Source organism: Ciconia boyciana, chromosome 2, assembly GCF_034638445.1.
Source record: "Ciconia boyciana chromosome 2, ASM3463844v1, whole genome shotgun sequence".
In the NCBI taxonomy this organism is placed as follows: domain Eukaryota; kingdom Metazoa; phylum Chordata; class Aves; order Ciconiiformes; family Ciconiidae; genus Ciconia; species Ciconia boyciana.
In genome coordinates, this window is record NC_132935.1 from 122,058,259 (window position 1) to 122,071,612 (window position 13,354).

The 13,354-nt window shown below is 45.5% G+C and overlaps 1 protein-coding gene across 4 annotated transcripts in view; it reads right to left on the reverse strand.

Annotated features, from left to right (window-relative positions):
- The window catches only part of POMGNT2 (protein O-linked mannose N-acetylglucosaminyltransferase 2 (beta 1,4-)), a 36,472-nt gene extending 23,609 nt beyond the window's left edge, over window positions 1-12,863 (reverse strand). For 2 of the 4 annotated variants that reach the window (XM_072853896.1, XM_072853897.1), the window contains exons 1-2: window positions 12,635-12,863; window positions 10,186-10,313 (exon numbers count right to left, since the gene is read on the reverse strand). The gene's annotated coding sequence lies outside the window, so the exon portion shown is untranslated. The remainder of the gene's footprint in view (window positions 1-10,185; window positions 10,314-12,634) is intronic. The other 2 variants (XM_072853899.1, XM_072853898.1) reach the window with 1 other exon arrangement.
- Between the last annotated feature and the right edge of the window lie 491 nt (window positions 12,864-13,354).

A 13,354-nucleotide genomic window follows, 5' to 3' on the forward strand; every position in this document is an offset into this window, starting at 1 on the left:
TCCAGACCCACTCTGTCCACTGCACACCACCATCAGCAGTCAGAAAAAAAAAAAAAATCCTCTTTTGGAAACCTTCTGGAAAACTGGATTTCTCAGGCTGGTGGACAGCAAGCCAGTATATGGAGCTTTGGTCCAAAGGCAGGAGAGAAAGGGGCTGAATTGTAAATTAAGGAAAATTTCTACATATTTCCCTGTTTACAAGGGAGAAAAAGTTATGCACTCCCTTGTAACATCCTCAGTCTCTTCTAATGCTTCAGCCCTTCCCCTTTCAACAGAGGCACCACACTACTGTACCACCTATTACAGACAAGGTGTGTCCTGGTTTCAGCTGAGATTGAGTTAATTTTCTTTAGAGTGGCTGGTATGGGGCTATGTTTTGGATTTGTGCTGAAAACAGTGTTGATAATACAGAGATGTTTTAGTTGTTGCTGCACTAGCCAAGGACTTTTCAGCTTCCCATGCTCTGCCAGGTGCAGAAGAAGCTGGGAGGGGACACAGCCAGGATAGTTGATCCAAACTGCCCAAAGGGCTATTCCATACCACATGACGTCATGCTCAGTATATAAAGCTGGGGAAGAAGAAGGAAGGGGGGACATTTGGAGTGATGGCGTTTGTCTTCCCAAGTAACCATTACGCATGATGGAGCCCTGCTTTCCTGGAGATGGCTGAACACCTGCCTGCCCACGGGAAGTAGTGAAGGAATTCCTTGCTTTGCTTTGCTTGCGTGCGCGGCTTTTGCTTTCCCTATTAAACTGTCTTTATCTCAACCCTCGAGTTTTCTTACTTTTGCTCTTCCGATTCTCTCCCCCATCCCACCAGGGGGGAGTGAGCGAGCAGCTGCGTGGTGCTTAGTTGCTGGCTGGGGCTAAACCACGACAGTCCTTTTTGGCGCCCAACGTGGGGCTCGAAGGGTTTGAGATAATGACGGATTTGATTGGAATGTGCTAGATAAAATTTATAGCTGTTATTGCTGTTAAGCTATTAATCGGCAGGCTTCTGTGCTTGCCATAGGGCTTGCCTGCCTTACTGTATGTTAGAGTCTAGGGCTTGGTAGTGGCTGCTTTTTGCTTTCACTGCTTGCCGTGCTGCTGTACTGCTGGTCATCTTACTCTGCTGTGCCTGGGAACATTTTGATAACAGCAATAGCCTTGCGCCTGGGCTGGCAGATGGCCAGGACATCACTGCTGTTTCTGTGCTGCTGTACTGGACAGGCTGGAACTCCGGTGTGAACTCGAGTCAAAGGGACTGTGACCTGTGGATGAATCCACGTGGGAGCAGGACACCCCAGAGCGTCTGTGCCCATGGATTAGTCCATGCCAGAGCAGGTATATCTTGAAACGTCTGTGGCCATGGTTATGTCTGTGCCACAGCAGGTATCCCTCTGAAGGGATTGTGGCCCAAGGATAAGTCCACGCTGGATAAGGTGCACCTCGAAGCATCTGTGGCTGTGGATGAAGTCCATGCTGCAGCAGGTACACCTCGAAGCATCTGTGGCTGTGGATGAAGTCCATGCTGCAGCAGGTACACCTTGAAGCATCTGTGGCTGTGCATAAGGCCATGTTGGAGCAAGTTTACTTCTGAAGGTACTACATTCTGTGGATAAGTCCAAGCTGGAGCAGGGGCAAGGGGAGGACTTCATTGCAATGTTAAACCTGATGGTCTGTCCAAAGGGACCAGAGGTGGAGATTGTAATGGAAATACCTTTAAATTGTTGTATCCCGGGATTTGAGTTGCATGTTGTGGGAATTACTATAGCAGGAACCCCTTGTTGCTAGCCAGGCTAGGAGCAAGGGGAGGAGTTCATTGCAATGTTAAACCCTATATCCTGGTCCAAAGGGACCAGGGGTGGAGATTGTAATGGATATACCTTTAAATTGTTGTAACCCATGATTTGAGTTGCATGTTATAGGAATTACTACAGCCGGAACCACCTGAACCAATGGAGGAGAAGCCTTACAAGAAGCAGTGCAAGTGCAGCAGTGACCTGACCTGAGCTGGCTTTGGTGCCCAATAACTCCAAGCAACACACCACCTCTCCTGTCCTGAGTAACAACCATAAGAGATGAAGCCCAAAGTCATGGACTAAATGAACTCAGTGGACATTTTGTGGACATTTTACAAATATTTTGTAGGGGTGGTCCATAGACTAAGGGAATGATATGTGTGTATTATATCAAAGGATGGGAAGGGTGACGGTGGGTAATGAGAATGTATTGGATAGTGTGAGACCTGAGCATGACGTAAATGGTATGGAATAAGGGGTGGATACTGTCCTGGTTTCAGCTGAGATTGAGTTAATTTTCTTTAGAGTGGCTGGTATGGGGCTATGTTTTGGATTTGTGCTGAAAACAGTGTTGATAATACAGAGATGTTTTAGTTGTTGCTGCACTAGCCAAGGACTTTTCAGCTTCCCATGCTCTGCCAGGTGCAGAAGAAGCTGGGAGGGGACACAGCCAGGATAGTTGATCCAAACTGCCCAAAGGGCTATTCCATACCACATGACGTCATGCTCAGTATATAAAGCTGGGGAAGAAGAAGGAAGGGGGGGACATTTGGAGTGATGGCGTTTGTCTTCCCAAGTAACCATTACGCATGATGGAGCCCTGCTTTCCTGGAGATGGCTGAACACCTGCCTGCCCACGGGAAGTAGTGAAGGAATTCCTTGCTTTGCTTTGCTTGCGTGCGCGGCTTTTGCTTTCCCTATTAAACTGTCTTTATCTCAACCCTCGAGTTTTCTTACTTTTGCTCTTCCGATTCTCTCCCCCATCCCACCAGGGGGGAGTGAGCGAGCGGCTGCGTGGTGCTTAGTTGCTGGCTGGGGCTAAACCACGACAAGGTGGTATTCTGCTCATGGTTAGTAGACATGGGTAGAGTGTGAAAAGTGAGGAGGGGAAATGGATAGATGCACTGCAAGGTAGCAAATGCCAAACCATTAGGGTCTCCATCTATATCAGTTGATACTGTGGAGTCAAGGACAGTAAAACACAAGAGCAACACCTGCACTACTCATAGACCACTCCTCCAGGAGACTGGAAACGGCTCATTTCCTTCTCCTACTTCAAGCCACTAAAACAAATCAATCCTCCTTTCATAGCAAGAGCTTTGCTTACCCCACACTGCATAGTGCCAGGTAGATACACCCAATGGAAGCAATGCTTGTGCTTAGATTTAAGCACGTGCTTAACTCCTGGCTGGATCAGCATTTTCAACCACACATCCTTGTGGGCCATGGATTTGCATTCTTACACATCTTTAAACTTTCCAGGACATGTAATTTATCATTCTGCCTGTGATAGAGGATGGCAACACCCTGCCTGTTCTTGCTCTCATTACACTGCAGAAAACAAAAATAAAGGTTTCTGAACAGCAAGGTAGAAGACACTGATATCTCTTTTCCCCCTCTGATAATTGAGCTATAGCATATCATTGCCAGGCTTGAATCAGAAAAAGGGAAAAAGACTCAAAGGGAGAAGGAAAAAAAGTGGAAGAAACGGATACTTACTGCAACAGAGACAAACAAACAAAAAAAATCCATTTGCAGATCACATATGAAAAGAACATCTACATTAAATATGATCTCAGAAGAACTGACTAGGACAAATCCATGTGCCATTCCAGGTATTTCAGCCTAAATATGGAAAATATACATTACTCTGAGTTTACGAAGGGCTTAGTTTTATCAGTACTATTTATACACACACTCTTGGTTCATTTTAGACATATTGCTCATACTATATACAGACAATAAATACTAAATGCATAGCAGCACGTTTATGTGTCACAGAAACAAGATTTTAAACCAATAGACTTGAGCACTCACTGATTTTAAAAGACAACAGCTCCCTATTTTTTAACACGTTTCTAAATTATATATGGGCTGTGTATTCCTCCAGACAAATGAACACTGATAAATTACATTCTGTCTCTAGCCAGGCACTTCAAGTAATCTCCACCCTCCCACCTTCTCATCACATGAAATAAAGATGAAGCACCGCACAACTGTCAGTCACATTGCAGATCCATTCAGCAGCTGCCTCTACCTGAAACAACAGAATAGATGGGTCAAGATCTTAATCAGTCTCCACTATCAGAAGCTGAAATTTTTGCTGCACCAGACTCAGGCAACCCCTGAGAGGGTGCTGGCTACTGCACGCCCTACACAACCAGCATTACACAAGACTGTGTCCAGCTCCTCTCACAAGTTTCTCCTGATAGGATTGTTCTCCTTCCTAACTGACTTTACCTTTTATGCCTGGACAAGTGATTTCGGCTACATCTGTGAACTGCGATACGTTTAACAAACAGCACGGTGTGCTCCATGACCTGGCTGCTCCCCAGCCACATGCCTGCGGGAATGCTGCCTGGAGTATTAAGCCCCCTGCATGTGCTTGAGCACACACATCCCATTTCCAATCCGCTTCATTACCCTTTTCGCAGCAAGCTCGCCCAGAGTTAATTTAATGCATTTAAGGACTGAAGACCAGCCTCGCCTCCCTGCAGTGCTATCAACCATGTTACAGGCAGAGAATTTGGCCATATTCCATCTATGGGTTTTCCTCCAAAGTCCACTTCTTCTGACAGTAGCTGAGCTGATGCTTGATCAGTACAAGAACAGTGCTCCATGCAACACAACCCACCACCACCATGGAGAGCTGCTGTACCCTCACACTGACCCTTGCATACCCCAGTCACTCCCCTGCAACAGCACAGGAGCTGGATCATTTCCAGGTCTCCTCATCTGATACTCACAAAGTATGGAACTGCAGAAGATCAGAGTAAAAAGCAGTGATTGATTTTTTTCCTATACTCAGGCTCTACCAGCCTGCTCAGCTTAACATGACGTCCCTTCACAGCTACAGAAGGGCACTAGCAGTCCTCAGGTCAGGAAGTAGCACTGAGGAGACACTACTTGTGCTCCAACACTATTGACAGGAATAAGTAGAGGCAAGTAAATGCTTTCCAGCTTCTTCTTTAGCTGGAAGAAACTGTAACAAGAGTGCCCTGAGCTTGGGGACTGTCACCTTCAGCCTCAAACACCCATGGAAGAAATATTTTATCTTCCAAGAGCAACTTCCAACTTCATGAACACCTACACAGGATCTAATGAGCAGGAGACCCAGTATAACCACCACAGCTTTGGGGAGGGGGAGAGTCTGCATTCAGAACCACACCCATTTCTGTTTACAAACAGGCTTCGTTCCACCCTATTCATAAATACCTGTACTATGCTCTCTACCAGTACTATATAAATTAAGAACCTTTAAAGTTCAAATACAAATCACTTCTTTACTGATCTGGCCAATTAAAAAAATGAAGAATGATAACAAGTTGTGAAATTTATCTTGTCACCAGCCTAATTGCTACTCGAGGCTTCAAATTATGGCAGAAAAAATGAGGAACAAAACTGAACTGTTTATAGGTTGTTTGGATTCTGGTTTACAAAGTACAGCATTATCTTTGTCAATGTGTGAGGAAATGCAATTGCACTGTGGACCTCTACACCAAAAGAAACCTGCTTTAATTAATTATTTGAGTATTAAACCAGCAAGAAAAGAATTACTGTAGTTATTTCAGAGTTGCTTGTTGCTTTCATACATGTGATCTGTCTGCAAAGGTTAGTACTAATTTGCCAAAAATCTTTGTTCATTTTAGCACAGAATTATTAGGATATTAGGATTTAGGATTAGGATACTGGGATACTATGATTATTAGGATACCTAGTGGTGTCCTAATAAAACCAGAAGCATTTTGAGATCTCCTTTCTAAGGTGGGACCACGGAAAGATTGAGGACTAAAAGAGGAAGGAAAGGCTGCAATTTAACTAAGCATGAGAGTGTCTACAGATGGAGAGTTAAGGACAGAGAAGATTAAGTGAGGAACCCAGTGTCAAAGAGAAAAAAACAAAAAAACAATGACAAAACTAGGAGTGGATTATAAACCTTCCAAGTTTAATTACAGTACTTTAGGTGCACTTAGATGCACTTGGTTTAAAGTTCACTCATTCACCTTTCTTAACTAAAAAAGTGAACCATAGGTACCAGAAATGAAATCCCACCCATCAAGAGCAATCAAGGTTACATTTTTAAGGCTAACTCTGCCCCTCTCTTCTTTCCCCCAAGCTTCCAACTTCCCATCTCAGGGCTGTCAGTAGTTGTCAGCACATCATATGAGAAACTCATCTGAACATACAATATAACTTGACAGGCAATACATCAGAAAACCTAGATGTGACAACGGCAAATTCCACCAGATGGTCCTGGATCACATCCATCCATAAAAAAAAAAGAAAAAAAACCCAGAGAAAAATAGAACTTTTGAAGAAGAAAAAAAAATTTGCTGTATGCACTGTTTCACCCTTTGTCCTATCCACGCCAGAAAAGGAGACACACAATAGCTCCACCTCTTGTCCTCACCAGCTCATCCTGTCATTAATATCAATATGTGTATTTCATCCTCCTACCCTAAGAAAAGGCTTTTAAATAAAGATGCCACTCCATTAAAAGGCAGTATGTACTAGTAATAATAGTGCTTTCCAATTGAGAAAACTCTCTCAATCACTCTGGAGCCTGGTCCTGCTCCAGCATCAACACAGTCTCCAGGTACATCAAATGCAAGCGGTTAGCCCTGGGAGTAGCTGTGAACTTGGAGCACTTTAAAGACTCCCTTCCCATCTCCCTGTTGCTCTTGTAGGCAGCACAGATTCTGTTTGGGTTCAGGCTGCCTACAAAGCTCATCAGCCTTTGCAATGGTCCTTTTGGGAGAGACCCTGGACTGCCTTGTCCACTGTCAGCCACACAATCCCGTGAAAGGAAGGTGAGATCTGCAAGTCAAACACTGACTGTCCAGGCCCAACCTCAATGCAGGTAAAACTGCCTTTGATACACATGAAGCTCAAACCACCTTCCAGCAGGTAGAGAGCACAACCTGCTCCCAATTCTGGCCTCAAGTCCACACAAAACACAGTGCTGAGGCAGGCACAGGGTCAGGGTCAGGATTCTGTGCCACCCTCTCGGAAGTCAGCACAGTCCCATGGCACAAAGCACCAGGTTCAGAGGCAGCTCTGGGGTTAATTCACTGCCAGGAAAACACTGAAGCTGTCACAGTTCTTCAGGTGCATGTCACCAACCTGGACACAGCAGCAGCTCAGCTGGGACAAAAGTGACAGGCCTATGAAACATAAATCAAACCTGCGCAGGCTGTCACTGCTCAAGAGACACCTTCAGGGACACCATTCCTTGCTCCTGTTCTGCCCCTACCTTCAATAGCTGTGTGCAGATGTACATGTTTTGTTCTGTGCAAAGTAATTGTGTGTCACTGGAAAAAAATACTGTGTATCCTTGTCCTCCCAATTACTCACTCTGAAGTAAAAGGTTTTTAGTCAAATATATTTTAAACTGGTGAAGCAAGTAGATATGAATCTGAATGCACAGAGGGAACGAAGACAGTGAATAATGTGGTGTTATTTTACCACACACTTGACAGGATACTGCTTCAAAGTTCTTTGGGAATCTGAGAGCTTCTTTGAATACAAAGCTGTGACTGTGGTAGAAAGCAGATCTACTCCGTGCCAGTGCACAAGCTGCACTCCACAGCTTAGGACTGAAGAAATCTCTTCAGGCCACTGTGGCAAAATCAGTTTCCACCAAGAAACTAGACTGAGCCTTTAACAAAGGAGTATTTCTGTATATGATAAATACCGATTTCCCTTCCCCTAAGGGAAGTTCCTTCCATTATAAACTCTCCTTTGCTGTTAAATCAAGTGCACCATTTCCTGAGTGAGAAACACCTGTGAGGGGGAATACTCCAGTGCACCAGCGGGGAATTGGGCTGCAGTCAGCAACTGCAAGTGAGTGGACTGGGCTCCAGCGATTACTAGTGAAAAGGGCTTTGTTAGCAATGGTTGATGGCTACTTGCTGACTTCTGAAGAAGTAGTTTATTGTCTCCATCCAATCCATTTTACAATTACCACCTTTCACACAGAGAGGAAGCTACTTTTACATCATGGACCTGAGAACAAAAGGCTTAGAAAAAAGTCAATCCTCCCCTCCTCCTCAAACTTCCACAAGGAATATCCAATTTTTTACTCTGCCTTTGTCACTTTAACATAAAAGAAAAAGTCAGTGACATTTTCAAGTTTTGCTGTTGTGCACCAGTGGGGTTTCAAATACTGCAGAGGAACATAATTACATTTACAGACACTTTTGACTGGAACTTAAATGTAGTGACAGCACATAATAGTCTCTTAGAGATAAGTAAAATAGGCACTTAGCTCAAACTGTATGTTCTGATTAAACTTAAAATGGACACCACCTTTTTAGTGCAGTGCCTTTTGGCATCTAAAAGTTTTTCTATAAATACTAGACTATGATTTTTCAAAACATCAACTTTCTACAGAGAGACAAATAAACAACTTACTATTTAATTGTTCTCAGCAGAAATACTGTAAAACAGAAGGCATAAGAATAACGTATTCAATAAAATTGGTAAAATGTCACCTCCTCCCATTTTGATATTTAATTATATCTCATTAGAAAAGCAAAAATACTGCAAATCAAAGTCGAAGAATCAGCTGCTTGCTTTATTTATTTATAGGCATTTATATAGCGCTCATCACCATAGCAACCAGGAACCTTTTTTTCTTCTTGTTCAAAGGAAAAGTTGTAATTTTGAAATGTGATCCTTTGATGTTACAGTGCAAATAGGTACTTAGGTCCTATGCTGCAAACACTTAGGCAGGTGCTTAAAGTACATGAATAGACCTAAGTGAAAGGCATGGTGAAAGGACAGAAACAGAGAAAGGAAAAAGGAAAGGAACCGCGAAGCAAGTGAGAACGAGGGAAGGAGGGAAAGATTAAAGGGCCTTCCTATGAAAATTCACAGTGCACTGGGTCCTACAGTAAGCCATGATCTCCTTGGTCCTTTTTTCCTGTAATAGTAAGTGACTGGTTCACGGAGCACAGTTCAGTTAATCAAGAGCGATCAAGTTCCCAATTTATGCTCAGGACACCAGTGAATATTCTTGAGCAAGAATTTCTAAGAGGATAGTAGCTTGCACATGAGGCTGCAGAGGGCTGCCTCTCTTTTGAGAGCAGAGAAGTCAGGAGCCTCACCTTGACTGCTACACTCTTCTGATCCCCCAGCAATTAGCCATTATCAAATTCCCACAGAATTAATATACCTTTTTTAAAATGCCATCTGCTCACAAAATATCAAAGAAACAAGTAAATTAGAACATGGCTCCTGCATACACCATTATAGAATTAATTACTAGGTATGTCATGCAATTGCAGTTTCCCCATGATACTCCTGATGTGCACAGGCACACAACTACTTTTCAGACCCTCAGAGGAGATTGAAATTGATTTTATACTATTTCATCTCGTTGCTTCCCACCACCATACAGATTATACACATACATGCACAATGTAGTACTTCAGATTCTTTTAAAAGCTAATGAACTTCTAATTGGGACTGAAAGAAAAAAAGAACAGATCTTTGACCTGTTGTCACCTTGTTATATAAGAGATCTTATCATCAAGATTTCCTCAAGACACAAGTATATGAAATTATTACCTTCAACTTTGCATTTAGTTTGATCCTATCTTCTTCATAAACCAATATTGTCCAAAGCAGTTAAATAAGGAGTGTTCAGTTGTTCCTAAACCAAACACATAAATCCTTACACAAGACTGGTGGTTATTTTGTAGTCTTTTTTTAAGCTGTATTCTAAATAGGGCAGAAGCTGCATGTATGACAGCAGGAAAAGTGACAAGTTCCTTATCTGGAAAAGCACCAGCAGGCACTGTTATCAGAGCAGACCAGCTCTTTTAAAGTGGACTGATGAAGCTATTTTTAAAAACACCTAATAACATCACAGAGGAGAATCTGATCTCTGCAAAGGTGAGCTGCACAGCTCGATACTCCTGGGAGGCAGCTAATGAAACTGAAGCTTGTCAGAGACAGACTGCGTCCAGTAATTGGCTTTGAAAACTCACAGTTTAAATTCTGCCATGCTGAGTTCAATTCCCTGCTCATAGCTTGCTCCAAGCGCAAGCAGAGTTGAGGGCTGTCTAGCATGACCAAATGTGAGTGGGCACCTTTCCACTGCCTCTGCTGCGAGGCCCAGTCTGTGTACTTGGAGGGCAAAGAAAGAAACCTACTTTCTTCCAGCATCTCACACCTACCAGTTCACTGCCAGGACAGGGAGAGACAGTTGCAGGGGTAAGAACGCAGAACGGTGTCAAAGCAAGCGGCGTGCTGATGGAGGAGGAAACACATCCTACCACAGAAGGTGAAGGAAAGGGGTGAAGACCTAAAAGGAAAAGGAAGAGGGTCCCACGTCATGCATTCATCCAGCACAGCAGAAACACCAACCAATGCTAAGCCTCAGTCAGTGGTCTGTGCCAACTGTGCAAAGTCCCTTAGGAACAGCCACTGGCTTCCCCAGGAAGGTGGCCAGCAAAACAGGGGAAGTGTCACCCATTTTCCCTGAAACTCCACATACCCTTCCTAGTCCACTCCTCCTTGAGCTTTATGGACCCATAGATCCATTCTTCCCCTTGCTCCAAACCACATAACTGAATTCTGCAACCACCCTGGATAACAACTGAAGAAATTATTGTTCCACAGTGTGAAAAGGCAAAATTTGGTCTGCACAGCTCAGAAACTTTGATCTGGTTCTAGCTCTGTGGTTTAATGCTCTCCTTTGCACCACCTTCTTTTTTGTGATTTTTCCTGCCTCCCACTACTTCCTAGAAAAATCCGCTCCTTCACAGTCTAGATATGCTCTGGCTGGAAAAGCCATTTTAAATAGAAAGCAGGTCTTCTGCTGAGAGAAGTCATCTACAGCGCTGTTCATTTGAAGAAAATGATAGTTTTACTAGTAGAGGATCTTTAAGCCTCTATGTTTTAAAACACCTCCTAAAGACCTTGTTGTGTTAGAGCACAGGCCAGACGTAAATCTGTTAAAAACTCTGGGGAACAGTAACTAAATGTGGGCTGCTGTCATAGGGAACTGTTTAAACCAACAGCACTTACTGAAGACTTTAAAGCAACAATTTTTAAGAGAAGAGAAGGGGGTGAGAATAAGGGGAATGTGAATACCCAATTTTCAGATGATTGAAGCAAATCTCAGTAAGTCCACAGTGAGATGCGACTCCGGAGACTGGAAATTTAACTGGAAAAAGATTTCCATATAATCAATCCATTTTGTACATTGCTTAATAGAGAATGGGCTCTAGGTAATTAGTCCCAAAACATTAACCAGGTACCTAGAGTGCATGTTCGTGGCATACTTCACAAGTGTTGGAGGCTGAACTCCAGCTCTGATGACAGCTAATTAAAACACAAAAGTGAGACTCCAAGTAAAACAGCCACCTTGCAACCATAAATTGTTAAAAATGTGCCCTTGCAGAAAAGCAGACTGCAGAGCAGCTTTCCTGTATCTAGTTCACATATTTGGTATCCACCACATTTTTGAAAATGACATTGCAAAATAAACACCCTTACAGTTGATGTGTTTAGCATAGGTCAGGCTTGTTTGGGGGACAAGGTTGTCCCAGAGAATAAGAGCTCTTCTGGTTCTCAGCTAAGTCAGGGCTTGAGCTAACAAGCCAATCTATCAGTTCAAGTGTTTTGAGATCATTATTAAAAGGAGCCACTACTGTTTTATTACCAAAGTCAACAGATTCTCCTGAATCAGCAGTCACCGTTTAAAAGTCAGCATTTGTCAAGAGTTATCCAACTATGGTACTGGTGTGAAAACACCAATATGTTCCCTTGCCTTTACCAGTTGTTCACATACAGTCATTATTCTCATCACCAGAGAAGAGGGTACCTCTTTACCTTTTTTTTTTTAAAGCAGCAGCCATTATCTTCATAACCCATTTAAACATTGGGTTAATTGAGAGGGGCTGGAAGGAAGCAAGGGGACACACAGACCTGTAAGCCTGACCTCAGAACATGTATGTGCAACGCACTCAGAGCTGACATACGCAAGAGAAACTTTTCCACCATGCTTAGTCAGCACACAATAATTCAAAGGGGAAGGATGCGATAAATTCAGCATCCGTATCCACAGGGGCCAAATTCACAAGGACCGGTAAGCTTTCAGAGCTGAAGACAGGTGTCTAGGGGGGTTCCCGAGGCATTCAGCCATCAATGAAAATTGTCGGGAGAACATAACTACATATTTACTTGCCCTGGAAGGCTTTAAACCTGCAGCGTCTTTGACCTCTAGGAAGGTTATTAGAGTTTTAATTGAACGGCATTTCTGTGGTGCAGGCAGCTGCCCACAAGAGCTAACCCTCACAGCGTCGCCTGCCCCCGGTACCGGGCCGGACCGCTTTCGCTCCCCGGCTTCGGAGAAGAAAGGTTTCCACCTCCGAAGTGTCAGCTCCGCTCTGCGCAACCCTAGGGGGGATTCCGTGGGTTATTTCCACACGGACCTCCGCCCCGCCACTCCCCACTGTGGAGCCGCCGCCGACCACAAGAGACATCGCCCCAGTCCCCCGCCTCCCCTTCGCCCGCTTTCCCCTCAGAAAAGAGGCGGCAGCCGCCGGTCCCCGCGAACCGCCCCTTGCGGGTGCCCGGCCCGGGCCGCCCCCGCCCCACGGCCGCCCTGCGCCGCCTCACCTGCCGCCCGCGGCGCCAACGGCAGCAACCGCCCCCTCGGCCCGGCCCGGCCCGGCCCCGCCGCCCCTACCGCGCCCCCACGGCCTCCCCGCCCGCGGCGGGCGGCGCCGCCACCTCCTCGCAGGCGGGCGCTGTCCGCCGAGGGGCCGCGGCGGGGCGGGGCGGCACCGCCTTCCCCGCGCTGCCGGCGGCGGCGGGAGGGCGATGACGGGAGGGGGGCGGGCGGCCCCTGGCCCGCCATGCTTGGGAGCGCGGCAGCCCTTGCGCATGCTCAGTGCCGGGCGCCGCGAAAGGCGTTCTGGGGGGTGTAGTTTGCGGCTGCCTGGGCGCCACGTCTCCTCAGGGCGGGCTTCCTGCCGGAGTGTTTAGTACAGACCCTCTCGCCGCCCCCAAGTCACCCCTGCTCCCACCTCACTGCGGTGGTTTCCCCTCACAGCTTTCTCCCCAGGCTGCCCAGTCCTTGCCTGCCCATCCAGTCAACTTCCTTAACCCTTCTGCTTTTCCCAGTCGTCTGCATTCCTCACCCCCGCTCCTCATCTCTTCCCCAAATCTCCTTCAACCTCCACTTCCTTCTGCTGTCCTCCCACTGCTTTCCCACACTGACCTTCCCCTGTCCCTCAGGGTCCCTCCCTGACCCTCAGCTTTCCTCTGCCCAAGAGCCGCCTTGTTTGCTGCCCACACTCCCTGGTCTCTCAATTTCTTCCGCTCAGAATATAGATG